This window comes from Cupressus sempervirens, chromosome 5, assembly GCF_028749045.1.
Source record: "Cupressus sempervirens isolate cs-2001-9-10 chromosome 5, ASM2874904v1, whole genome shotgun sequence".
Taxonomy (NCBI): Eukaryota; Viridiplantae; Streptophyta; class Pinopsida; order Cupressales; family Cupressaceae; genus Cupressus; species Cupressus sempervirens.
In genome coordinates this window covers 43201994-43228485 of record NC_143122.1, presented here as the reverse complement: position 1 = coordinate 43228485, position 26492 = coordinate 43201994, and the positions used below count along the sequence as shown (strand labels likewise).

The following is a 26492-nucleotide window of genomic DNA, read 5'->3' as shown; positions in this document are numbered from 1 at the left end:
ATGCAAGGAAAAGAAATTACAATAGTACTTCAGGAAACTAACACACTTAACTCTATGAATACTTGAAATACAATGAAAGGATAAAAAATATTCCAACTCAGTTCATCCACTTTAATTGTTCTCACATATGTTATAGGAACATTCCCAAAGTGCGATGCTATAGGGAGGAACCTACAACTTCTACTTATAAAACTAAGAATTCTTGCGAATAAACCTATTATATCCTAATCTAATACACCTTCCAATTGGTCCCCCTTGGTTGGCTTCACTAAACTACTAACACAAAAGAGGAACCAAAAAATATTGCATTAGATTTCAGAAATTCATTACATAACATAGAACTATAAAACACAACTATAAAAGTTAAAAGTTTCTTCTCATAAACTTTTTCTTCTAACTACCTAAATGCTAACATAATTTGGTTGATTCCTCTATATATATATATATATATATATATATATATATATATATATATATATATATATATATATATATATATATATATATATATATATATATATATATATATATATATATATATATATATATATATATATATATATATATATATATATATATATATATGAAATCAACACTTATTCCATAATAGAAAAGTAAATGACCTAGCTCTAAATCCACTAGGAGGATATCAACTGAAGGCGAGAAGAAGGAATAATGGCTTAAGGTGGGAATAATAAAGTTTGAACATCTACTCACCATATAATAAATGCAAAGAAGGTACTAAGTCTTCATAGCTCCTCCTTACTCATTGTTGTGTCTTCTAGAATCGTTACACCTTTCATCCACCATGGCTACTCCTTAGCATTCTCTTCTCCTTGAATGTTGTTGGTGTCAATCTTCATTAATAGGTTAGTTTCAATATAAAGACATGTTTGCAAATAAACATTTATCAAATTAAATTAAAATATAGGAACACACATTTTGATAACTATATGAAATACTACATAATATATACATAATACTAGCAAAAGATGACATAGTTTCTACCCATAGGTTTAGTAAACATAACTCCACAAATTTTTTGAAAAAGATAAAATAGAGTATCAGCAATGAATCTTAAAACTATCATGAAATAAAGGCAAATTTTGGTCTCATCATCTACCCCTACTAAACTAATGCTTGTCCTCAAGCATTGCACTTCCTTGTTAATGACCTAAACTATCCAATCTGTGTCCTTCCTTTTCTATTGTTCTTGTAAGTGTAGTAAAATCCTTTGGTTCTCTCCCACACTTTCCTTCTATGATCTTCCTACAGCTTATCAATTCTATTGGCATTGATGTCAAAAAAAGGCTAGAGAAGCATTGGAGGCTGCATGGTTAGGGGACACCACTACTCTCATCTAGCCTGCTTCCCTAGCTATAAATATTTTAGAACTCTGTGAAGTGATTTCTCCATGTTAATAGGACTATGTGGTTCTGACTTAAGAGATTTAGGTAGTCTAGCCTATCTACTCCTAACACCAGTCATAGCTCTCTAGAAAGCAAAGTACAACAAATTTTCATAATTAGCATAAATCTTAGCTCTAGCAGCAAGGATCCTATCCCTTAGTTTTGGATTCTTCTTTCCATAAGTTAATGTGAACCAATCGCTAAGAACTTCATCTGGCTTGCTACCCTCTATTCTTAAAGGCTAGTGTTCTATCATTTCCTCATCCATGTAATTATTCAAATGCCTATCATAATTTTCTTCATTGGACATTCAAGACATGAGGGATCTTAAGTGTATATCCCCTATGTAAAGAAAGGGATTCCATTGAGTCTCTGAAGGGATAACAAAATTATGAGCATATAATTCACAAAAGAAATTGCTCTTTCAAATAGAGAGCATAAACTCTTGTTTTTTGTCTACAAGCAAGAGCCTGATCAGCTAACGTGAGGGCATGGTCCATTCATTTCTTTTGGCTTGCTAACTATTTGTTTAAATATACAATCTCTTTACCTTGAGATACTATAATCTTATTCATTTTTTTCTTCTCTTCTTTCCACAAGGCTTCAGCAAATAGATGATGTCCATAAAACTAAAAAGGAAGCTTCTGCAGATCTTCTTCATGATCTCTTTTCCTCTTTCTCTATTCTGTCCATAAATATTATAAAAAACTAGTAATCCATGTTAATTTAAGGGGAACAAGGGTAGTTTTTGGATCAATATATTCAGGAACTATTTCATCCCTACAGCTGGAAGTACCTCGTAGGTCTACTAGGGTATCATTTAGATTTTCTTCAATTTCATCCCTACATTCTTGAGAAGGATTTTTATGAATGCTTGTAATCTTAGGTTGGGGAGGAGAGTCATTTGAAAAAAAATTCATAGGGGATTCCCTAGTAAATGTTTTAGACAAAGTAGAGTCAACTTGCCCTTTCATCCTAGGGCTTATCCTTATGGGGGTTTCTTCTTACATCATAGGATTTTTCCTACTTTTCTCTTTGGGTGTCTCTACTACACGAGTGGTTTCTACAAGACTTTTCTTTGTTCTCTTTTGTCTTACAATTGTAGGGTTCAGCTCTTTCTTTTCTTGAACAGAGATTTCTTCTTGTAGTTTTCATTTCCTCTTGGCTCTACAAGAAGTAGGTTTTGGGATCTCTTACATAGGTGAAGGCACATTTTCTTGAGTAGAGATAATTTGTTGCAAATTTTCTTAGGTCTTTTCTGCTTCAACCTCTTGGGTATTTTTTTTAGTAGACTCATTGGTGCAGACATTTTCCTCACTAGGCTATTCACTAGTGGTAACTTGGGGTTGCAAAGTTTTGGCTTGGAAAAATTCATCCCATGTCATGGGAGACACATCCCTAAATAAAATCTTTATTAGTAACTTGATTAAAACATGATGAGTAACAAAATTATCGTTTCCTTTCTGAGTCTCTTCTACACTAATACAGAGCATATTATATAGGAAATTTGGAATATTTACTACAAGATTATGCCTTACACAACTAAGTAATTTGAAATAATGTGGATGGATGCGTGAGAATCTACCTTTGCCTATAAAGTACCTAATTATATGCATTGCTAATTCATTGTATGGTAGTGATAGTGACATTCTCTTGCAACTTTGCTTTGTAATCTCCATTTGAGGATCAGGCAGTCTTGTAAGTTGAGCTCTTGCTGACTTCACATCATGTGTACTGGGGTAATTTTCTCCAACTATAGGTAACCTAGTCATGTTGGCAATGCATCTCTGTTGCAATCACTACTAAGCCTCAAATGGAAGCTTCACCATCATCGAATGTCCTTGTAAATTATGTGGTTACCTCCTCATCAAATGTGGTCAAACTCAAAAAATAACCTAGCCATCTACATGCATTAAATCTTCTTACAACTTCTACATCTAAGAGTAACATGGTGTGTTCCACTAGTTCTCTCCTCTAAAACTATCCACCCACTCTCTTAACACTTTCTATTTACTCTGTTTCCCCCCTTTTGAATTCAAGCTTCAAGCTGCTTCGCTATTTTACAAACTCAACTCACATTTCTTTGTTATAAGAGGCAATTAATGTCATAAAAAATTGTTATGTGCAACAATATGATTTTTAATGAAGACAAATCATAAATATGTGTAAGAATCATCCAAAAATTGGGTTCAAATCACATAAAATATAAACATAAGTTGCATCATATCTTGACATAGAAAATCATTCAAAAATAGGGAGTATGACACCTCACTTGTGTACTTATGGCAATTAATTTTCATTAATGAAAGGAATGTGAAAATTTCAAAAACTCTTTATAGATAAATAGAAATGCCATTGGATATTAGTGACCTTCCCTGCCCCCTACTAAATTTGGCAACCTAGTACGGGTAAGGGACTGGCATAACACTACCATCATATAAATTATGTAGTATTAAATATAATTCACAAAATTTATGAACTATAAGTGAAGAATAATTTGAAAATGTTATACTTGTCTATCTTATTATCACATGTACCAAAAAAGAAGGTGGTATAAGTGATATCATCATTGACAGTGTCTGTCAGCATCTTGCGAGGTTTATTGAAAACATGAAAAATTGATGACGTGGAAAGTGGATGGATGGAAGATAAAGAAATGAGATGAGGTGAATGGGTGGAAGGTAAAGAGATGAGATGGAAAGAAAAAGTGAATAGAAAAGTGAACTTTATTTGAACATAAAGTCTTTATTATGAGCATGCACAAAGAAACTAATGTTAAAGAGTGGTAGTCGAAAGGTTGACACCTTCGGCTACAGGAAGAGTTACTTGATTTATTTTTGAATTTGACTATTGAAATTGCTATAGGAAGTTTGCTATTGTTTGAGACCATTTGTATAATTTCAATCAGTGACCATTGACTAATAGTTTGAAAGGTACCAAATCAATGGTAGTTAGTTGAATAGCTCCATTATCAAAGACATGAGTAATTTCATATGGTTTGAACCATCTTTTTTGTAGCTTTCCTAGCATTTTTTTAAATTTGTAATCATATAGTAGTGCCCAATCACCAACTTGAAATTGTTTATTGATAATATTAGAATCATGCCATTATTTTCTTTGTTTCTGTATCAGTTCAGTATGTTCCAAAATAGTTTTGTGCATCTCATCCAAATAATTGAGGTTGTTCTATAATCCCAAATAGCTTCTTGTAATCTGCTGGTCCAATCCCTACAATGTAGATGAATTATTTTTGTTAGGATGTTTTCTAGTTCATGGTTTGACTTTTTCTTATCCATTAGCTTGAGGGTGATAAGGACTAAATTTTTGGTGCCTGATGTTATACTATTTCATCAACTCTAATATTAGATTAGAGGTAAATTTTACCCCTTGGTTAGTGACTAGCTCTTTGGGTACACTATAGTGAGTAAAGATCCCTTCATATAGAAATTCAACTACGTTTTCATCATGAGCATGCTTCATAGCCTTAACTTTAACCCATTTTTTCAGGTAATCAGTGCACACAAGAATACAAGATTTCCCATTAGATGGAGGATCAATTAGACCAGTGATGTCCATGCCCCATTTTTTAAAGGGTTCTAATGCCATCTGAGGATTAAGAGGCATTTCATCTATTCTTATTAGCCAACCCATCCTTTGACACTTTTCACACTTCCTTGTATAGTTGATTGCATCCTTGTGAAGTGTAGGCCAATAATTACCAATTATCAAGATTTTGAAAGCTATTCTTTTTGTTGCAAAGTGTCCTCTACATGGTTCATTATCACATGCATGTAGAATTTCATATGTCTCATGTTCTCTCACACATATTCTCATAACTTGATCATGTCCAGTGTAGAATAAGAGATTATCTATCCAAGAGAAATGGAAACTTTTTGCTACAAGTAGGTTCTTTTCCTCATAAGAAAAAGGTTCTAGTATTTTATTGGCTACAATGTAGTTAGCAATAGCTACATACTACAGAGTTTGAACAATAATATGAAATAAATGCTTATCCATAAATGCATCATCTACCAAAGTAGTGTCAATATCATCATGATGGATTCTTGATAAATAATAAGCAACAACATTGGATTTTCTAGGCTTATCAACAATAGTTATATGAAATTCTTGCAACAATAAAAACAATCTTGCTAACCTTCTTGTTATAGTAGGTTTGTTCATGAGATATTTAATTGTTGCATGATCAGTATGAACAAATATGGAATAGCTAGTTATGTAATGCCAAAATTTGTTTAGGGCATAAACTACTGCTAGCAATTCTTTTTTAGTCACAGTGTAGTTTAGCTCTAGTCCATGAAGGCTCTTACTAATATAATAGATTGCATTTTCAAGATTTTCGGATTGCTATGCTAGGACTACACCTATGGAATAATTAGTGGCATCTGTATTTATGTGAAAAGATAAATTCCAATCAAGGCCTTGTAAGACTAGGGCTATAGTCAAACATTTCTTAAGCTGGCGGAAGGTTTCATCACATCTGGATGTCCAACTAAATTAAACTTCATTTTTGAGTAACTTATACAAGGGACTAGTTATTTTGCTGAATTTTTTTATGGAACGTCTGTAATATCTAGCATGACCTAGAAAAGATCTTATATCTATTGACTTTTTAGGTATGAGCAATGTTTGAATTACCTCTATTTTGGCTGGATCCACTTGTATTCCTACAACTGAGATGAAATGACCAAGTACTACACCTTCTTGCATGAGCATGAAACACTTTTAACTATTAAGTGCCAAATTATGTTCTTGACATCTTACCAAAACCTTTTCAAGATTCACCATTGCTTCTTCAAAAAAGACTCCAAATTTTGTGAAGTCATCAATGTAGATTTTGATACAATCATGTGAGATATTAGCAAAGATGCTAATAACTGCTCTTTGGAATGTTGCAGGAGTATTACATAGACCAAATGGTAAAATAGAGTATGTAGAAGTACCCAATGGACATGTAAATGTGGTTTTGTCTTGATCTTCAGGAGCAATACTAATTTGATTATAACCATTATACCCATCTAGAAAAGAGAAATACTTCTTTCTGGCTAGTGTGTCCAAAACTTGGTCTATGAATGGTAAAGGAAAGTGGTCCTTTTTGGTAGCTCTGTTCAACTCTCTATAATATACACAAATTCTACATTTTACTCCCTTTTTGAGTGCTATGACTAGGGGAGACACCCATCTACTATCAGATATAGGATAAATAAAATTAGCATCAAGCAATTTTTGAAATTCAATTTTAACTATCTCTTTAAGGCTTGGATTTATCCTTCTTTGGGTTTGACGGAGTGGTAGACAACCTTCATTGATGTATATCCTATGAGTGCATAGTGTAGAACTCAACCCTTTCATATCACTATAGTCCCATGCAAAGGCCTTTTCATGCCTTTGAAGCAATTCTTTTAATTTTTCCATCTATGTGGGTGTTAATTTGGGATTAACATGGAGATTATGACCTTTAGTTAGTTCAATAGTAGTGATGGACACTATCATAGTAGCTTCAAGGATTGGACTTGCTTCTAATTCACAAGGTAAAAGTGGATAAAGAATTTCACGTTCTTTGAGCAAAGTATAATTCTTATCACATTCCTCATATGTTATTAATTTAAACACAAAACTTCTAGATACATCTTTTTCTACCACACAACTATTAGTGAGGATACTTTGAAGTACTGAATCTTTCACTTGCAATTTTAGAAAATATTTTTGATGCAACATCATGAGCTATACTATAGAATTTAACTCTTCTTCTTCATCCCCTAAATTTGGCCAAACAAATGTGCTTAGATCTGGGAATGTTTGGGCTAGAGGATATAAATCAAATTTCTTTGTTGCTTCGCCATTTGATATGGTCATATTTCTTGATCTGTAATTTATATTTACATTAGCTATAGCTAACCATGGTCTACCTAGGATGACAAAGTAACTAGATAGATTAACTTTGGGGGATAAAATTATGAAGTTTGTAGGATATTCTAGAGAATCTAAGGTTACAACTATGTATTTTATCATCCCATCAAGGGTATCAATGGAACTATCTGCAAGTTGTAGAATTGCTAGTGTAGCCCTTAGTTCTTCTATTTACAACTCCTTCATAGTATTCTTGGTGGCAACATTTAAAGCAGCTCCAAGATCTATTAAAGCATTTTAAAAAACTAACCATTTATACTGACATTTACTGTTGGACTTACTGGATCAAAATATTTGGGTGTGATCAATTTCCCTAGCATGATGTCAGCCAATTGTCCCACAACATAGACTATGGTAGGGTCCTTTTTCTTCCTTCTAGGCTTCTTCAAGTAGGCTTCCCTAATTGCTTTTCCATAAACTAGAACATCCTTAATGGCTTGAAATAGAGGTATTTGGACATGTATATTTTTTAGCTTATCAAAAATATTAAAATGTTGTTCCTTTGTCTATTCAGGTTTTTTTTGGTATCAACTTTTTTGGAAAAGGAGGTTCCATTGCTAGTTGAGCTAGGGTTGACATAGTAACATTGGTTGAATCAATGATTTTAGCAACTGAGGATTTTGATTCTGTAAGAGGGTTTGGTATTTTAGTTATGAGAGGTAGTTTAGTCACTAGTAAAGTCATACTAGATCTCAGGTGTATATCTGCAACACCCAAAGCATAAGCAAGATACTGTTGAGCATCAACACTATACATGAGTTGTTGTGGTTATTGGTGATTTGGATTTGGCTGAGGTTGCAAAGGTAACTGTGTTTTCTTTTTAGGTTGAGAATTTGTAGGTGGTGGCATTAGAGTAGGTTGTTGAACTAGAGGTGGTAATTGTGGAGCACCACTATTTTGGTTAAGCCATTGTTGAGATCTCCATCAGTTTGTAGACTACCAATTCCCCTATGGTGGTTGCCATTGCTTCTACTAGTTTCGCCAATACTTTTGTTTGTTCTACCATTGGTTACTGTGTTGGTTAGGTCAAGCTGAATGGGAATTTTGAGGCCATTGGGATTGTTGTGGGTTGTTTTGGCCAACATTTTTCGAATTGGGTTGATTTTGTGGAGGTCCTTGGGGATTACAGTTTTGCCATTGATTACCATATGAATTTGAATTTTGCAAAGAATCCTGAGGCATACCTTGACATTAAGCCCATGGTTTGTGTTGAGTAACAAAGAATAATTGCTCATCATCTCCATCTTTCTTGATTTACTCAGTTGGAAGATGTTCGTTCTCTATTCTTCCAACTAGTTTACGTTGGCAATCCTTCTTTTGCTTCTAGCCAAAAATGATCCGCCCCACAATAGGTGTCTCACAGTCATCCTCTACACCCTTCTTAGAAACAATATATTCAAACTAAGGACTATTTTTCCCTGGGTATATTCAAACCCAGGGATGTATACTTGAAATGGTTGGCACAGTATGTGCACTAGGTCTCTTAATGAGTCACTAAGCTTATGTTGCAGGAAAGTAAAATGCAAGGAAAAGAACTTACACTATTGTTGCAGGAAACCAACACACTTAAGTCTATGAATACTAGAAATAAAATGAAAGGATAAAAAGTATTCCAACTCGATTCATCCACTTTAACTATTCTCACATGTTCTACAGGAACATTAAAAAAGTGTGATGCTATAGCGAGGAACTTACAACTTCTATTTTAAAAACTAAGAATGCTTGGAAATAATTCTATTCTATCCTAATCTAATCCACCTTCTAAGTGGGCCCCCTTGGTTGGCTTCACTAAACTACTAACACAAAAGAGAAGCCAAAAATTATCTCATTAGACTTTAGAAATTCATTACATAACACAGAGCTGTAAAAACACAACTATAAAAGCTAATAGTTTGTTCTCATAAACTCTTTCTTCTAACTGTAGACACCTAAAAATCCTTTAGAAAATAATATTTTTATTTTCTGAAAAAAAAATCCCTGATGACATCATCATTTATTAATTAATTAATTTTTATGCCATTAAATCCCTTTATCTTAATTAAAAATATTTAATTAAGGAATCCCTCCCAAAAATGTTTAAATCTTATCTAAATATTATTTCCTTATTTATTAATTATTTAATTAATAAATTGACCAAAAATCCCAAAATAAATTTTTTTTTTTTTTTTCTCCAAAAGTTGGCCAATTTCCTTAAGACCAATAACCTCTTCCAAAATCTTCTAATCCTTCTTTAATTTTGATTAAAGGCTAATCCCATCATTTCCTACCCCTAATCCCAACTCAAAATATTTAATTAAGATTAAATATTAATCCTCATGTTTATTAAAAAAGTTTTAATAAATATCTCCTCAACCCAAACCCTTGAAATAAATAAAACTTTATTTATTTCTTAAAAATCTAATTTATCCTTATCCTAAGAAGTTCTAGACTCTTCTAGAAAGTCTTCATCCTCATCCTAGGAAATTCTAGACTATTTTAGAAAGTCTTTATCCTCATCCAAAGTCTAGACTCTTCTAGAAGATGTCTTTAAACCTAATCCTTATCCCCTCCTAACCTCGTCACATTCCCTAAACATGGGTTAAAACTTACTAACCCAAGCCAAAGTTAACAAATATCTCCTCCTTCACCCACCCTCATTAATTGCAATCCACTTTCCATCCACTTCCCTAGTCCTAAGCCATCTCTAACCCTTCCTCTAATCATTTTTACAACCCTAAGCAAGCTTAAAACCCCCCTAAACCCTCAAATTCGAATTTCATGGTATCTCTCACAAATATCTTCAACCACAAAACTTTATAAAGCCCACAAAGTCATAAATGTTCTTACAAAGCACTTATGAAGGGTCTTTATGAAGATTTTATCTCTTGAGCCTCCTTTGTTGACTCATCCTTGCCCTTTTCTCCATCCTCTCACCCTGTGACATGTGTCACTCCCTGATTGGATGTAAGGAAGCACAATCCATGTGCTCTCCTCTCATGCAATCTAAGCCCTCCATGAGCTTTTTCCCATCCTTGCATCCTATCCCTTGATCCCTCAAGCCCTTTGCCTATTTAAGGAATCCTCTCCCAAGCCATTTTAACACAATCCATGAAGTAAAGTCATAATGCCATTTTGAGAAGCCATTTTACATCAAAACCATACACTCACACCCAAATTCCAACTCCATTTGAAGCCCTTTTTGAAGAATAAGCTTGAGCATACATCCTATCTATTTAGACAAAGCTACTCAAAAAGAGAGCTTCTCATTGAGAGAGCCCATTAATGGCTCATATTCTCAATTGAGAGTTCATTTTAGTCTATCTTGAAGTTTATGAATTTTTTTTAGTTTGTAGAAGATTTATTTAAATTTGGTTTCTATTAGCATACTACCATTGCTCATATACATTTTGGCACGCCCGGTGGGACCCTGCATGGGTCATCTTCATTAGCTTTTTTAGTCAAGTTTTGTATGTCATTTGCTGATTTTGTCTAATTTTTCTTATTTTTGTGATTGGTAGGGTTGTATAAATTGGTTTTGTAGGTCCACATGAGCATGAAGAAGACAAAAGAACTCATAGTCTATCTCATAGTATTTGCAGATTTTTCAAGCTTATAGGTGGACAAAGCACTTGGAATTCTTCTTCCTCTTGTTGTCTATATTCTTCTTATTCCATCTACTTCTTCTTCTTCTTCTTGTGGGAGATCTTGGCCATTTTTTTAAAAGGAAGAAAAATCATACACACTTCTTTTTAGTGCTTAAAATGAACCCCCAAATCATGCTTAAATCTATTAAAAAATTAAAAATTTGCAAAAAAGAAAAAATCTTTTAACAAGTGAAACTAAACCAATCCAATCATTTGCATCCTTGCAACATCAAGGTTTTAGATGCATTCATGCAAAGTTAGGAACACTTCATTTTTGGGAATTTAAAAAGAACTTCAAGTTTCCATTTCAAAAGGTTCAAAATCAACACTAAGTGCACACTAAAATCTAAATCAAACTCAAAGCATCAATCAAGGATAAAATGAGCCTCATTTGCAAATATTTTAAAGTTCTTTTTAAAATCTCATGAAAACTAAGAGTCCTAAATGGTTGCCAAAAATTGTCCTAAAAGCTTTATTATTTGTTCCAAACAAATGTCTTGTTGCAAAATCTTGAATGTTTCTTATGTTTTTCATGCATCAAAACAATCTAGGAATATCATTTTTGGGCTTAAAATATGCAAACTAGAACACAAAATCTTGAATGAAAACCAAAGTCCAAAGAGTCATTTTCACTTTTGAGTCCAAAACAATCTTGAATGATCTAAGGTTAAAACAAAGAACTTCAGAGTTCTTAAAACAACACACAAAATCTCAATCTTGAATGCTCAAAAGAAAACACTTGAATGTTTAACCACTTGTCTTTGAATGCATGTTGCTAAAATCACTCTTGAATGCCATGGATTAAAATAAAATTTTCCTTAAATGCATGATTAAAACACCAAATCCAATCTTGAATGCCATAGATCAAATAATCATCTTTTGGGGCATAAAAAGAATCTACATTTTTGAAATCTTCTAAGTTATAAAAACTAATAAAGACGCTTTGAGTAAGTTTGTAGTTGGACTCACCCTCTTTAATCACCCATCAATTTAACCCATGGTTGCAATCTCAGCGCCATCTATGGGGATGGGTCTACCTAAGAGGGTGTTAAGTGCTCCACAAAGATCAAACTCCACTCACTTGGATCTTTAGTAGTTTTTCTAAGTTAGAAAATTCCTTGAATGTGCACTAATCTCGCTCACACTTCATTTGGGCATAAAAATTGGACAAATCTTGACGTGGAGGGCCTCCGGGCGCGCGCTTGGCAATCAAGTTTCACACATCTTTGTTTTGGGCTTAAAACAAACTCACACTCAATCTTGAATGCCTAAAAATCAATGAAGATTGCATGGTTTGGACGCATTTTCAATAACGCTCGCATTTCTTATGTTGACGATCTCTCGACTTTCATTATGCTGACGATGCTGTCAAATTGGAATGAACATTGTATGCCATAATCACAAGTGTCTTCAATCATAGCTTACAAAATCTAAATCATCAATTGGAATAAACATGTGCCTTTTAAAGCCCAAGATCATGTATGTGGTCTTGTTTTACACTTTTTAGGAGGCCTTCTTGGGGATTTCATCACCCCTTGGGACGACCTCAACTCCAGCATTCCGGCAGAGTATAAAGATCAGGAGGTGAATCCAAAGACACCTCTCTTGGGATCAAAATTTTGTCACTCGGGCTAAGCCTCAAGGAACTTTATACCCTTGAGAAGTGAAAGAGGAGAAGTGGGTTACCGCTCCTCTCGGCTATGTGACATCTTTTTGGTTTCATCTACGGATTTGGGCCTCACGTACCTTGTGTATATCGAGGACTCCCTAGCTAAACCAAATTTTATCCTTGTAGAAAGCTTCCTAGGATGTTGGTGTGTTTGACATGCTTGCTAAAAACTTTTGTCTGCTTGTTTGTTCATAGCTTTTGAATGAATGTTTGCCAATTTTGGTCGAAATCTCAGAATATTAGAAATCTCCTAGCTCAAGGCATACTTAGTGTAGTCACTGCCTTATCAGAAAATCATCCAAGCTCCCCCGCTGCAACCGAATCTATCTAGTTCTTTTCCTTAGAACAATCCCAAATCCAAAGTCCATCCAAATCATCCCCCCAGCCAGCTAGCAACCCAATCCAAAATCACCCAAGCCTTTAAAGAGTTGTTGTCACTTTGCCAAAATTTGCTATCCAATCAATCTATCCTACCAATCAACCAGTCTCACCAAGGTTATCCCTATGACAGAGCATTGTCTAGGGTAATCTAGCTTTGTCACTTGCATCCCTCATCACCTTGAGCTAAAGGTTGTTATCTACAAGTGGTCAATCTCGTGTCATGCCCATAGGATCATTAGTCTATCCTCAAGTTGACACAGCTACCACCAAATCTAATGCATAGGAAAGCAAACCTCTCACCTTTTGACAACATGCTCTTGAAGTCTTCCATCCACAGGAAAGCCAAAAATCTCCAGCCAATCCTCCTTAGGTCTGTCATGCAACTTTGACTCTCCCTAGGAAATCTTTCATCAGCCAATCCAAAATCTACGCTTAATCCAAATCCAACCATGGGCTTCTATGTTCATCCATATGCAAGACCCCATCCCCATCAAACTCATCATCAAAGCATGAAGTACCAATCCTATCATGATGTATTTGGTCGCATTGTCCTTGCTCCCACCACCTCCTATTCCAATGATGATGAAAATCTTGTTGACTATGACGGGTATATTGAAAGCCTTAGAAACATTCCCCCAAGCATCCTCCAAAATCCAAGAGTTATTCCAAAATATCTAGTCATGCCATCTGATATTCCAGCTTCCCCTCCATCACCCCATCAACCAAGCTTCCAATCTTCCACCCCCATCACACTAGCTATTCCTATCAATCCACCTCCACCTTCGACACACGAGTCTCCAAGGAATCTCCTAGAGGAAATACAAGAAAAGTTTCCTCCAATAGTCGATAAGCCATGTCATCTAATCCAACCATGTGAAGTAGTCAGTGATGAAGCTTCCCCATCTATAATATCACCTCCATCTCCCATAGCTATCATCCCCATACCATCCATCAAATTGCTTAAAATCCTTCCACTTCCCGCAAGCATCAAAATCCCACCACCTATCAAATCCCTCCAAATCCTATCCACATCGCCTCCAAGCATTTCCCAAATCTCTCGTAATGACCCTTCTGCGTCCATCTTCTACTCACCCATCTCCACTACTGAATCTCCCATCTATCCATCCGCTGCCTTTGAAGAATCCATCCCTTCACCTCCTATTGCACCATCCACTCCAAACCAATCCTATCAAGATCCTGCCCAAAAGCATGTTGACATCCCCCAAAGCATAAATGAAGATATCATCGTACCATGTCTTCCATCCATAGTGCAATCACCATCTCCTCCATCTCCAAAACCTCAAGCCATATCTCCTCTGCTACAAGATATCTTGTCATCCCACCAGCTACATCAAGATCCTATCCTTCCATCTCCCTCGCTCCATGCTTCCATCTTACCACCTATCCAAGCTATTCCACCATCTATAATCTACCCTCTTGGTTCACTTACATTCATCCATGGTGGCCCTCTCTCAGCAGAAGAATTAAGAACAGTATCTCCCCATTGCAATACACCTAATAAATCACTTCTACCGTTTTCTGCAAGCAAAAAGTTTCCTCAGCTTTTTCAAATGCTCAATCGATGGCATTATCAAGGTCAAGGTTTAGGACCACAAGAGCAAGGAATCAGAGAGCCTATTTTTGCACAAAAAAATCTAGGATTTCATGGTCTTGGATATGTATCCAAAGGCTCACCATCTAAAGGTGTTGGTACACCACACCCCCAAACCAAGCCTATCTCCAAGCCCACCATGCCAACCTCCCATCACTCCTTCAAGAAATCTTATGTCATCCCCCCTCCACCATCTTTGCAACCCGAAATAACCTACCATATGCCCCCTTCATCCGCTAAATCCATTTTTGCCCCCTATGTCCCAAAATCTACCATCCTCCATCCTCCTATCAGCCATCATAAAAATCCTATTCCACCCATTTCTATGCAAGATCAAAAAAGGCACATATCAGGGCACATCATCCATCATCATCCCCCTACATGCTCTTTCATATCCTCTCCATCTCACAAAGCTTCTCCTAACCATCTTCCCAAAGGTTACCACAGCAATGTGAATGCCAACTTCAAAATGCATAAATCTAAAAATCCACATCCTAGGCAATCATATGTCTATTCTAAAGGACATACTCCAAAAAGGAAAAATCCAATCAAAGAATACAAAACAATGCAAAAGCCTATGAAAAGAAAATCCAAAACCATGTGGATCCCTAAGAAAAAAGTTGAAACCCAATGCATAATGGCATCCACCATTGCTAATCCCCCATCTAGTGACTCATGTCCCCCATCTCCTAACTCCATCTTGGGTTCCTATATCCCCAAGCACGCTTCCTCAAATCCTCCATCACGCTTGCATCTACCATCTATCCCCCATATGCTCTTTTCACACCCGTCCCAACATGTGCCAATGTTGCTCTTGCAAGCATCCCCATCTCATGCTCCTTTCCAGCATTTTCATCCCTCCATCTCCTACCATCAATCCCATCTAATCCAATCTATTGCATAAATCACACATCCAGTGTACCAACAGCTAGCAACAAAATTGAACATTCCAACAGCCAGTGAAAAATCCCAAAAAAGCCAAAATAGCTGAAGAAAGCCAAAATCATTCTAGCTAAGTCCAAAGTCAAAAAGTCAAAAAAGAAAAGAAAAATAAAGCGTCCACTGGTGAAAACTTGGCAATTCAAGCACCTTGGACAAGTACTATGATGAAAACTTGGCAAACAAGCGTCATGCGTAATCCTGCCATCCCCAGCTTAGCCTATCACCCTCATGCTTTTGGTCATCTCTTGACATCCACCTCCATCTTCCAATCTATCCACCTATCCTCCATCCTCTAGCTTCCATCTCACACCATCCACTAATCTTATGAAGCTTCAGCCAATCATCTCAGCTATCATCCATCTCCCTAGCCCCTTCAGCTTTTTCCATCCTAGCTTCAATCCTATCACATCCATCATAAGACCTCCTTTCGCATGTTATCTTCTAATTGGGGGCACTATATTCCTTGGAGATCTTTTCTTGTCCATCCTCCCTTGTCATTGGTATCTAGCTCTAGGCTATCCTCATGCAAACCCAATGTCATCTCTTTATATCCATCATAATCCTAGCTATCTACCATCCTATCCAGCCATCTCATCCTGCTCCTCTAGCTATCCTTGGTCACAAAATCTCTCATCATCATTGGATGCATCCTGCCAAATCCATATCTTTCGCTATCACCCCGCCCTTAGCTTTTGCATCTTGCACAACATCGAACCATCCCACTATCCTCTCATCCTGAGCTTTTTATCCATCTGTATCATACTTATCATTGGTCTGTTAGCTTGTACCATATCTTGATTAGCTCGCTTGTAAATATCTTGGTCTGTCAGCTTGTACATCCTCTTTAGCTTAGTACCATTGTATCTATCCAGTGTTCATGTCTATTTGTGCTCGATCAGCATCTTGCACCCATCGCACATCTTGGTTAGCTATTCCAATGCATCCTTTAGCTAGATTTCTTGTCACCAAAGTGTTATCTTTCTTAGTTCAGCTTGCCAGGCACATCACTCATCCAGATCCATCAGCTTAGGTGCTCTCCGATAGATCCTTGCAGGATATAGCTTTCCTCATGTCTGATCTTGGTCCGTTAGTACCTCATCCTACCCATCTCGTTGGCAAACGGTTCTTTTTTGGATTTTTGCTTTCTTTTGATTTGGAATCTTCCCTTTTGGGTCTTGAAGTATCTTTTCCAAACAATCTTTTTGTTCCCTCCTCAAAGTTGCCACAATCTTCCATATCATGGTATGCTGCGAATGGGGCAATCAAATCGTAAGGTCTTCATCATGTCTTTTGTTTGTTTTTCTTTTTTGCTTGTGGGTTACCCAGTGTCGGTTCCATGCTGCTTCCTTCAGGAATCATGTGTGATGCTGGGGCAATCCTTGCGTGTTTGTTTTGAGTTAGTTCGTCAGTCCTTTGGACGGTTGGTGAAAAGGCCTTGATGTTCTTGGTAACCTTGGCAATTAACCAATAGTCCTATAGCAAATCTAGTGCTCAACTATATGGTGGTACTTCTCTTTGAAGTATCCCCTTGCTCAAAAAAAAGCTTCAATGGTTTCCCTTCATCTCCATTATCCTCCATCCATATCCAGCATCCGTCTCTCCTACCCCAGCTTATGCATCAGTATCTCTTTGAATCACTTATCACTCTTAGCTTTAGGGATCCACAATCCTAGTCTTAGGGATCCACCAATCCAAATCAATCCACCAAGCCTCATCTTTCGAGATCCACAATCCTAGTCCTAGGGATCTCCAAAACCCATCTTCCACCAATCTGAATCTTTGAAATCCTGTTGCATCAGCTTTATAATCCCCTCATCCATCTCCCTATCCTGGATTCCTTTTTATAGCGCTCTGCTCCTTCATCCTCCACCTTCCCTAAGGTCTTAAGCTTTCTTCCTCTTGTGCATCTGATTCTCCTTTATCATTCTCCCATAGTGAGAGTTTGAGCTAATTCAGCCCCTTCTCTTTGCCAATCTGAGTCTCCTTGCTCATCCCAGATTCTTGAATTTTTCAAGAAGCCATCGAGCCTTGCTTTCTCTCCCCGCTGCCTTCTTGGGGGGGCATCTCACAGTCTATTCTCTCCTCTTCTGCTCTAGCCTTGGGCATCTTATTTTCTTATCTTTGATGCCATGCCACTTGCGGCATCACATCAAAGAGGGGCAAAATGTAGACACCTAAAAATCCTTTAGAAAATAATATTTTTATTTTCTGAAAAAAAATCCCTTATGACATCATCATTTATTAATTAATTTTTATGCCATTAAATCCCTTTATCTTAATTAAAAATATTTAATTAAGGAATCCCTCCCAAAAATGTTTAAATCTTATTTAAACATTATTTCCTTATTTATTAATTATTTAATTAATAAATTGACCAAAAATCCCAAAATAAATTATTTATTTATTTATTTTTTTCCAAAAGTTGGCCAATTTCATTAATACCAATAACCTCTTCCACAATCTTCTAATCTTTCTTTAATTTCGATTAAAGGCTAATCCCATCATTTCCTACCCCTAATCCCAACTCAAAATATTTAATTAAGATTAAATATTAATCCTCATGTTTATTAAAAAAGTTTTAATAAATATCTCCTCAACCCAAACCCTTGAAATAAATAAAACTTTATTTATTTCCTAAAAATCTAATTTATCCTCATCCTAAGAAGTTCTAGACTCTTCTAGAAAGTCTTCATCCTCATCCTAGGAAATTCTAGACTATTCTAGAAAGTCTTTATCCTCATCCAAAGTCTAGACTCTTCTAGAAGATGTCTTTAAACCTAATCCTAATCCCCTCCTAACCTCGTCACATTCCCTAAACATGGGTTAAAACTTACTAACCCAAGCCAAAGTTAACAAATATCTCCTCCTTCACCCACCCTCATTAATTGCAATCCACTTGCCATCCACTTGCCTAGTCCTAAGCCATCTCTAACCCTTCCTCTAATCATTTTTAAAACCCTAAGCAAGCTTAAGACCCCCTTAAACCCTCAAATTTGAATTTCATGGTATCTCTCACAAATATCTTCAACCACAAAACTTTATAAAGCCCACAAAGTCATAAATGTTCTTACAAAGCACTTATGAAGGGTCTTTATGAAGATTTTATCTCTTGAGCCTCCTTTGTTGACTCATCCTTGCCCTTTTCTCCATCCTCTCACCCTGTGACATGTGTCACTCCCTAATTGGTTGTAAGGATTCACAATCTATGTTCTCTCCTCTCATGCAATCTAAGCCCTCCATGAGCTTTTTCCCATCTGTGCATCCTAGCCCTTGATCCCTCAAGCCCTTTGCATATTTAAGGAATCCTCTCCCAAGCCATTTTAACACAATCCATGAAGTAAAGTCATAATGCCATTTTGAGAAGCCATTTTACATCAAAACCATACACTCACACCCAAATTCCAACTCCATTTGAAGCCCTTTTTGAAGAATAAGCTTGAGCATACATCCTATCTATTTAGACAAAGCTACTCAACAAGAGAGCTTCTCATTGAGAGAGCCCATTAATGGCTCATATTCTCAATTGAGAGTTCATCTTAGTCTATCTTGAAGTTTATGAATTTTGTTTAGTTTGTAGAAGCTTTATTTAAATTTGGTTTCTATTAGCATACTAACATTGCTCATATACACTAACTCGCTAAAAACTAATAGACTTTGGTTGATTCTTATATATATAGGAAATCAACACTCATTCCATAGCAGAAAAGTAAATGACCTAGCTTTAAATCCATAGGAGAGAAAATAGGAGGATAACAACTAAAGGAAGGAAGAAGGAATAACGGCTTAAGGTGGGAATAATAAATTCTGAACATCCACTTGCCATAGTATAAATGCAAAGAAGGTAATAATTCTTCATAGCTCCTAATTACTCGCTATCATGTCTTCTGGAACCATTGTGCCTTTCCTCCACCGTGGCTACTCCTTAGCATTCTCTTCTCCTTAAATTCTATTAGCGCTCAACTTTTGAATTCTTCCAATCATCTTTTTAGTCTTCATTAACATGTTAGTTTCAATACAAAGACATGTTTGTAAATAAACATTTATCAAATTAAATTCAAATATATGAACACATATTTTGATAACTATATGGAATACTGCATAATATATATAATACTAGCAAAAGATGGCATAGTTTTTACCCATAGGTTTATCATACATTCGATAAACATAGCTCTACAAATGTCTTGACAAAGATAAAATAGAGTATCATCAAAGTATCTTAAAACTATCATGAAATAAATGTAAATTTTGGTCTCATCATCAGCTCTTGCTAAACTAATTATTGTCCTCAAGCATTGCACGCACTTGTTAATGACCTAAAATCTCCAATCTATGTCCTTCCTTTTTTGTTGCACTTGAAAGTGTAGTAAAATCATCTGGTTCACTCTCACACTTCCCTTTTGTGATCTTGCTGAAGCTTGTCAAGTCTATCGACATTGATGTCATACAAAGACTATAGAAGCCTTGGAGGCTGTATGGTTAGGCGACACCACAACTCTTGTCTAACCTGCTTCCCTAACTCTAAATATTTTTAAACTTTGTGAAGTGTTGCCTCTAAGTTAATAGGACTATGTGGTTCTGACTTTTTAAGAGATTCAAGTATTCTAGCCCATCTACTTCTAGCACCAGTCAGAGCTCTCTAGAAAGAAAAGTAGGGAAAATTATCATAATCAACATTAACCTTAGCTCTGATAGAAAAGATCCTATCCCTTACTTTTAGATTCTTCTTTCCATAAGTTAATGTGAACCAATCCCTAAGAACTTCATCAAGCTTTCTACACTTTTCTCTTAAAGGTAAGGGTTCTATCCATTCCTTGTCCCTATAATTATTTAGATACCTATCATAATTTGCTTCATTGGACATCCAGGACATGAGGGCTCTTAAGTGTATATCCCCTATGTAAAGCAAGGGATTCCATTTAGTCTCTGAAGTGATAACAAAATTATGAACATATAATTCACAAAGTAAATTCTACTGCCAATGTGGAAAAGTCTGATATAGTCCATAAAATTTTTGTGCTGATTTGAATTCTACATTAACATTCTTAAGAGTTAATGTTAATTGAAACAAAAGAAATTTCTCTTTCAAATAAAGAGCATAAACTCTTGGTTGTCATCTAGAAGCAAGCGTCCGATTAGCTAACTTAAGGGCATGGTCCATTCGTTGCTTTTGGCTTGCTAACTATTCCTTTAAATCTTCAATTTCTTCACCTTGAGATACTATAATCTTATTCATATTTTGTACTCTTCTTTCCACAAGGCTTTAGCAAATAGATGCATTCCATACAAGTATAAAAGGAGTTTCTATAGTGTGATAGAACCACTGTCTTCTTCATGATCTTTTTTCCTCTTTCCTTATTCTTTCCATAAATATTATACAAAACTAGTAATCCATGTTGATTTATGGGGAACAAAGGCAATTTTTGGATCAACATATTCAAGAACTATTTCATCCCTACAACTAGAAGTACCTAGTAGGTCTATTGAGGTATCATCTAGATTTTCTCTAATTTTGTCCCTCAATTCCTTAGTAGGATTTTTGGGAATTCTTATAATCTTAGGATGGGGAAGAGAGTGATCTAGAAGAATTTGCATAGGGGACTCCCTAGTAAATGTTTTAGGCAAACTAGAGTCCTTAGAAACTTTCCCTCTCATCCTAAGGCTTCTCCTGACAGGGGTTTCTTCTTACATCATAGGCTTTTGCCTACTTTTCACTTTGGGTGTCTCTACTATAGGAGTGGTTACTATAGGACATTTCTTTGTTCTCTTTTGTCTTACAATTGTAGGGTTTAGCTCTTCCTTTTCCTAAATAGACATTTCTTCTAGCAGTTTTCATTTCCTCTTGGCTCTATTAGAGGTAGGTTTCAGGGTCTCTTGCACAGGTGAAGGCACATTTTTTATATCAGAGATAGTTTCTTGCACATTTTTTGAGGTTTTTTCAGCTTCAGCCTCTTTGGTATTTTGTTTAGTAAGCTCATTGGTAGGGATATTTTCCTCACTAGGTTGTTCACTAGGGGCAGCTTGGGGTTGCAAAGTTTTGGCTTGCACAAACTAATCCCATGTCATGGGAGGCACATCCCTAAGTGACCTCTTTATCAATAATTTGGGTAAAGAATGATGAGTAATGGAATTATCTTTTCCTTTCTGAGTGTCTTCTGTACTAATACAGTGCATATTATATAGGAAATTTGGAATATTTACTACAAGATTATGCCTTACACAACTAAGTAATTTGAAATGATGTGCATGCAAGTATGAGAATGTGCCTTCACATGTAAAATACCTAATTATCTGCATGACTAATTCATTGTATGTCAGTGGAAGTGATCCATTCTCTTACAACCTTACTTTGTAATGTCCATTTGAGGATCAGGAGATCTTTTAAATTGAGTTCTTGCTGACCTCACATCATGTGTGTTGGGGCAATGTTCTCCAATCGCAAGCAACCCACTCACATTAGCAATATGCTCCTTTTTTGCAATCACTATTAAGCCCTAAAGGGAAGCTATACCCTTGTCTAATGTCCTTGTAAATTTTTTGGCTGCCTCCTCATCAAATGTGGTCAAACTCAAAAAATAACCTAGCCATCCGCATGCATTAAATGGTTTGTGATCTTGCTTGTCCATTAGCTTGAGGATGATAAGGGTTGGATTTCCAATGCCTAATGTTATACTGTTTCATAAAATTTGAGATCATATTAGAGGTAAATTGTGCACCTTGGTCAGTGACTAGCTCTTTGGGTATACCATAGCGAGTAAAGATCTCTTCATACAAAAATTTAGCTACTTTTTTATCATGAGCATGCTTCATAGCCTTAACTTCAACCCATTTTTTAGGTAATCAGCAGACACAAGAATATAAGATTTTGCATTAGATGGAGGATCAATTGGACCAATGACGTCCATGCCCCATTTGAAAAAGGATGCAAATACCATTTAAGGATTAAGAGGCATTTCATCTATTCTTATTGGTCGACCCATCCTTTGACACTTGTCACACTTCCTTGTATAGTTGACTGCATCCTTGTGAACTATAGGCCAATAATAACTAGTTGTCAAGATTTTGAAAGTTGTTCTCTTTGCTGAAAAGTGTCCTTTGCATGGTTCATTATGACATGCATGTAGAATTTCATATGTCTCATCTTGTCTCACACATCTTCTCATAATTTGATCAGGTCCAGTATAGAACAAGAGATTATTTATCTAGGAGAAACATACACTTTTCTCTACAAGTAGCTTCTTTTTCTTGTAAGAAAAATGTTCTGGTATTTAATTGGCTGCAATGTAGTTAGTAATGTCTACATACCATGGAGTTTGAATAGCAATATGAAATAAATTTTCATCCATAAATGCATCATCTACCAAGGTAGTCTCATTATCATCAAGATGGATTGTTGATAAATAATCAGCTACAACATTGGTTTTTCCATGCTTATCCACAATAGTTATATCAAATTTTTGCAACAATGATAACCATCTTGCTAACCTTCCTGTTATAGGAGATATTTTCATGAGATATTTAATCACTGCATGATCAGTATGAACAAATATGGAATAGCCAGTTATGTAATGCCAAAATGTGTTCAGCATGTAAACTATTGCTAGCAATTTTTTTATAGTCATAGTGTTGTTTAGCTTTGGTCCATGAAGGCTCTTACTGATATAATGGAATGCATTTTCAGGATATTGGGATTGTTGTGCTAGGATTGCACCTATGGCATAATCAAAGGCATCTATATATATGTAAAAAGGAAAATTCCAATCAAGGCCTTGTAAGGCAGGGGCTGTAGTCAAAAGTTTCTTATGCTGCAAGAAGGCTTCATCACATTTGGATTTCCAACTAAATTTAGCTTCTTTTGTGAGTAACTTATATAAGAGACTAGCGATTTTGCTGAAATATTTAATGAAATGTCTGTAATATCCAGCATGACCTAGAAAAGATCTTACATCTTTTGACTTTGTAGGTATGGGAAATGTTTGAATTACCTCTATCTTAGTTGGATACACTTGTATTTCTGCAACTAAGATGAAATGACCAAGTACTACGCCTTCCTAGATGAGCATGAAACTCTTTTCACTATTAAGTGCCAAATTATGTTCTTGACACCTTACCAAAACCTTTCCATAATTCACCATTTCTTCTTAAAAAATGACTCCAAATGTTGTGAAGTCATCCATGCAGATTTCCATACAATCATGTGATATATCAACAAAGATGGTTATAACTGCTCTTTGGAATGTTGTAGGAGCATTAAATAAAGAAAATGGTAAAAAAAAAAGTATGCAAAAGTACCCCATGGACATGTAAATGTGATTTTGTCTTGATCTTCAATAGCAATATTCATTTGATTATAAACACTATACCCATTTAGAAAAGAGAAATACCTATTTCCAGCTAGTGTGTCTAGAGCTTGGTCTATGAATGGTAAAGGAAAGTTTTCCTTTTTGGTAGCTTTGTTCAACTCTCTATAATCTACAAAAATTCTCTATTTCCCTCCCTTTTTAGGCACTATGACCAGTGGTGACACCCATCTACTATTAGATATAGGATAAATAAAACTAGCATCAAGCAATTTTTGCAATTCAGTTTTAACTATCTCTCTAAGGCTTGAATTCATCCTTCTCTTGGGTTAATAGAGTAGTAGATAGCCTATATTGGTGTATATCCTATGAGTTCATAGTGTAACACTCAACCCTTTCATATCACTATAGTCTCATGCAAAGGCCTTTTCATCCCTTTGAAGCAATTCCTTTAATTGTTCCATCTATGTGGGTGTTAATTTAGGATTAACATGGAGATTATGACCTTTAGTCAGTTCAACATAGTGGTGGACTCTATCATAGTTTCTTCAAAGATTGGACTTGCTTCTAATTCACAAGGTAAAAGTGGATAAATAATTTCAGGTTCTTTTAGAAAAGTAAAATTCTTATCACATTCATCATATTTTATTAATTCCAACACAAAACTTTTAGATACATTTTTTTCTACCTCACAAATCTTAGTGAGGATACTCTAAAGTACTAAATCTTCCTCTTGCAATTTAAAAAAAGATTATATATGCAACATCATGAGTTTTACTATAGAATTTAACTCTTCTTCTTCATCCCCTAAATTTGGCCAAATAGATGTGCTTAGATCTAGTAATGGTTGGGTTGGAGGATATAAATCAAATTTCTTTGTTGCTTGGCCATTTGATATGGTCATATTCCCTGATCTACAACTTATATTTGCATTAGTGTGGCCAAACATGGTCTACCTAGGATGACAGGGTAACCAAATAAATTAACTTTGGGGGATAAAATCATGAAGTCTATAGGATATTCTAGAGAATCTAAGGTTACAACTATGTTTTCTATCATCTCATCAGGGGTAATAGTAGAACTATCTACAAGTTGCAGAATTGTTGGTGTAGCCCTTAGTCCTTCTATTTGTGACTTCCTTATAGTATTCTTGGTCATAACACTTATAACAGCTCCAAGATCTATTAAATCATTTTTAACAAACTGACCATTTATACTAATATTTACTACTGGAATTTCTGGATTAGAATATTTGGGTGTGATCAATTTCCCTAACATGATGTTAGACAATTGTCCCACAACATGGACTATGGTGGGGTCCTTTTTCTTCCTTCCAAGCTTCTTCAAGTAGGCTTCCCTAATAGCTTTTCCATAAACTAGAACATCCTTAATAGATTGAAATAGAGGTATTTGGACATGTATGTTTTTCAGCTAATCAACAATATTAAAATGTTGTTGCTCTGTTTGTTTAGGTTTGTTTTGTATCAGCTTTTCTAGGAAAGGAGCTTCCACTACTAGTTGCACTGGGGTTTACTTAGTAACATTGGTTGAGTCAATGGTTTTAGCAACCGAGGGTTCTGATGTTGCAGGAGGGTCTTGTATTTTAGTTATAAGAAGCAATTTAGGTGCTGGTAAAGTCATACTAGATCTCAGGTGTATATCTACAAGACCAAAAGTGTAAGTAGGATACTGTTGAGCATCAACACTATACATGGGCTACTATGGCTATTGGCTATTTGGATTTGGATGAGGTTGTGTAGGTAACTATGTTTTCTTTTGAGGTCAAAGATTTGTAGGTGGTGGCATTAGAGTAGGTTGTTGAAATTTAGTTGGTAATTACAGAGCATTGGTATTTTGGTTAGGCCATTGATGGGATCCCCTCCATTGGTTTGTAGACTGCCAATTCATTTGCAGTGTTTGCCATTAGTGTTGTTGGTTTTACCAGTAGTCCTTTTGGTTCAGCCATTGGTTACTCTATTGGTTAGGCCAAGGTGATTGGGAATTCTATGGCCATTGGGATTGTTGTGGGTTGTTTTGCCTAGCATTGTTCCTATTGGGTTGATTTTGTGGAGGTCCTTAGGGGTTACAGTTTTTCCATTGATTACCATATGAATTTGAATTTTTCAAGGGATCTTGAGGGATACCTTGACATTGAGCAACAAAGAATGCTTGCTCATCATCTCCATCTATCTTGACGTACTCAATTAGAAGATGTTGGTTCTCCATGCTTGTGACCAGTTTACATTGACAATCCTTCTTTTGCTTCCAACCAAAAATCATTTTCCTTACAATAGGTGTCTCATAGTCATGCTCTAGGCCATGCTTAGGAATAATATATTCAAACTAAGGACTATTTTTCCCACTATGAGGTGCATTTAATCTTGTCAACCTAGGGATGTATGCTTAAAATAGTCAGCATAGTATGTGCACTAGGTCTCTTAATGAGTTACTAAGCTTATGCTGGAGGAAAGTAAAATCCAAGGAAAAGAACTTATAGTATTGCTATAGGAAACTAACACACTTAACTCTATGAATACTAGAAATGTAATGAAAGGATAACAAATATTCCAACACGGTTCATCCACTATAACTCTTCTGACATATGTTATAGGAACATTCGCAAAGTGT

At 35.7% G+C, this 26492-nt stretch overlaps 1 protein-coding gene across 3 annotated transcripts in view; it reads right to left on the bottom strand.

Annotated features, from left to right (window-relative positions):
• LOC149554468 (agamous-like MADS-box protein AGL11) overlaps positions 1 to 26492 on the bottom strand; it is a 51819-nt gene that overhangs the window by 7469 nt on the left and 17858 nt on the right. The window contains exon 3 of one of the 3 annotated variants that reach the window (XR_016365235.1): positions 718 to 857. The exons of the other annotated variants lie outside the window; for them this stretch is intronic. The gene's annotated coding sequence lies outside the window, so the exon portion shown is untranslated. The remainder of the gene's footprint in view (positions 1 to 717; positions 858 to 26492) is intronic. 3 annotated transcript variants of the gene reach the window in all.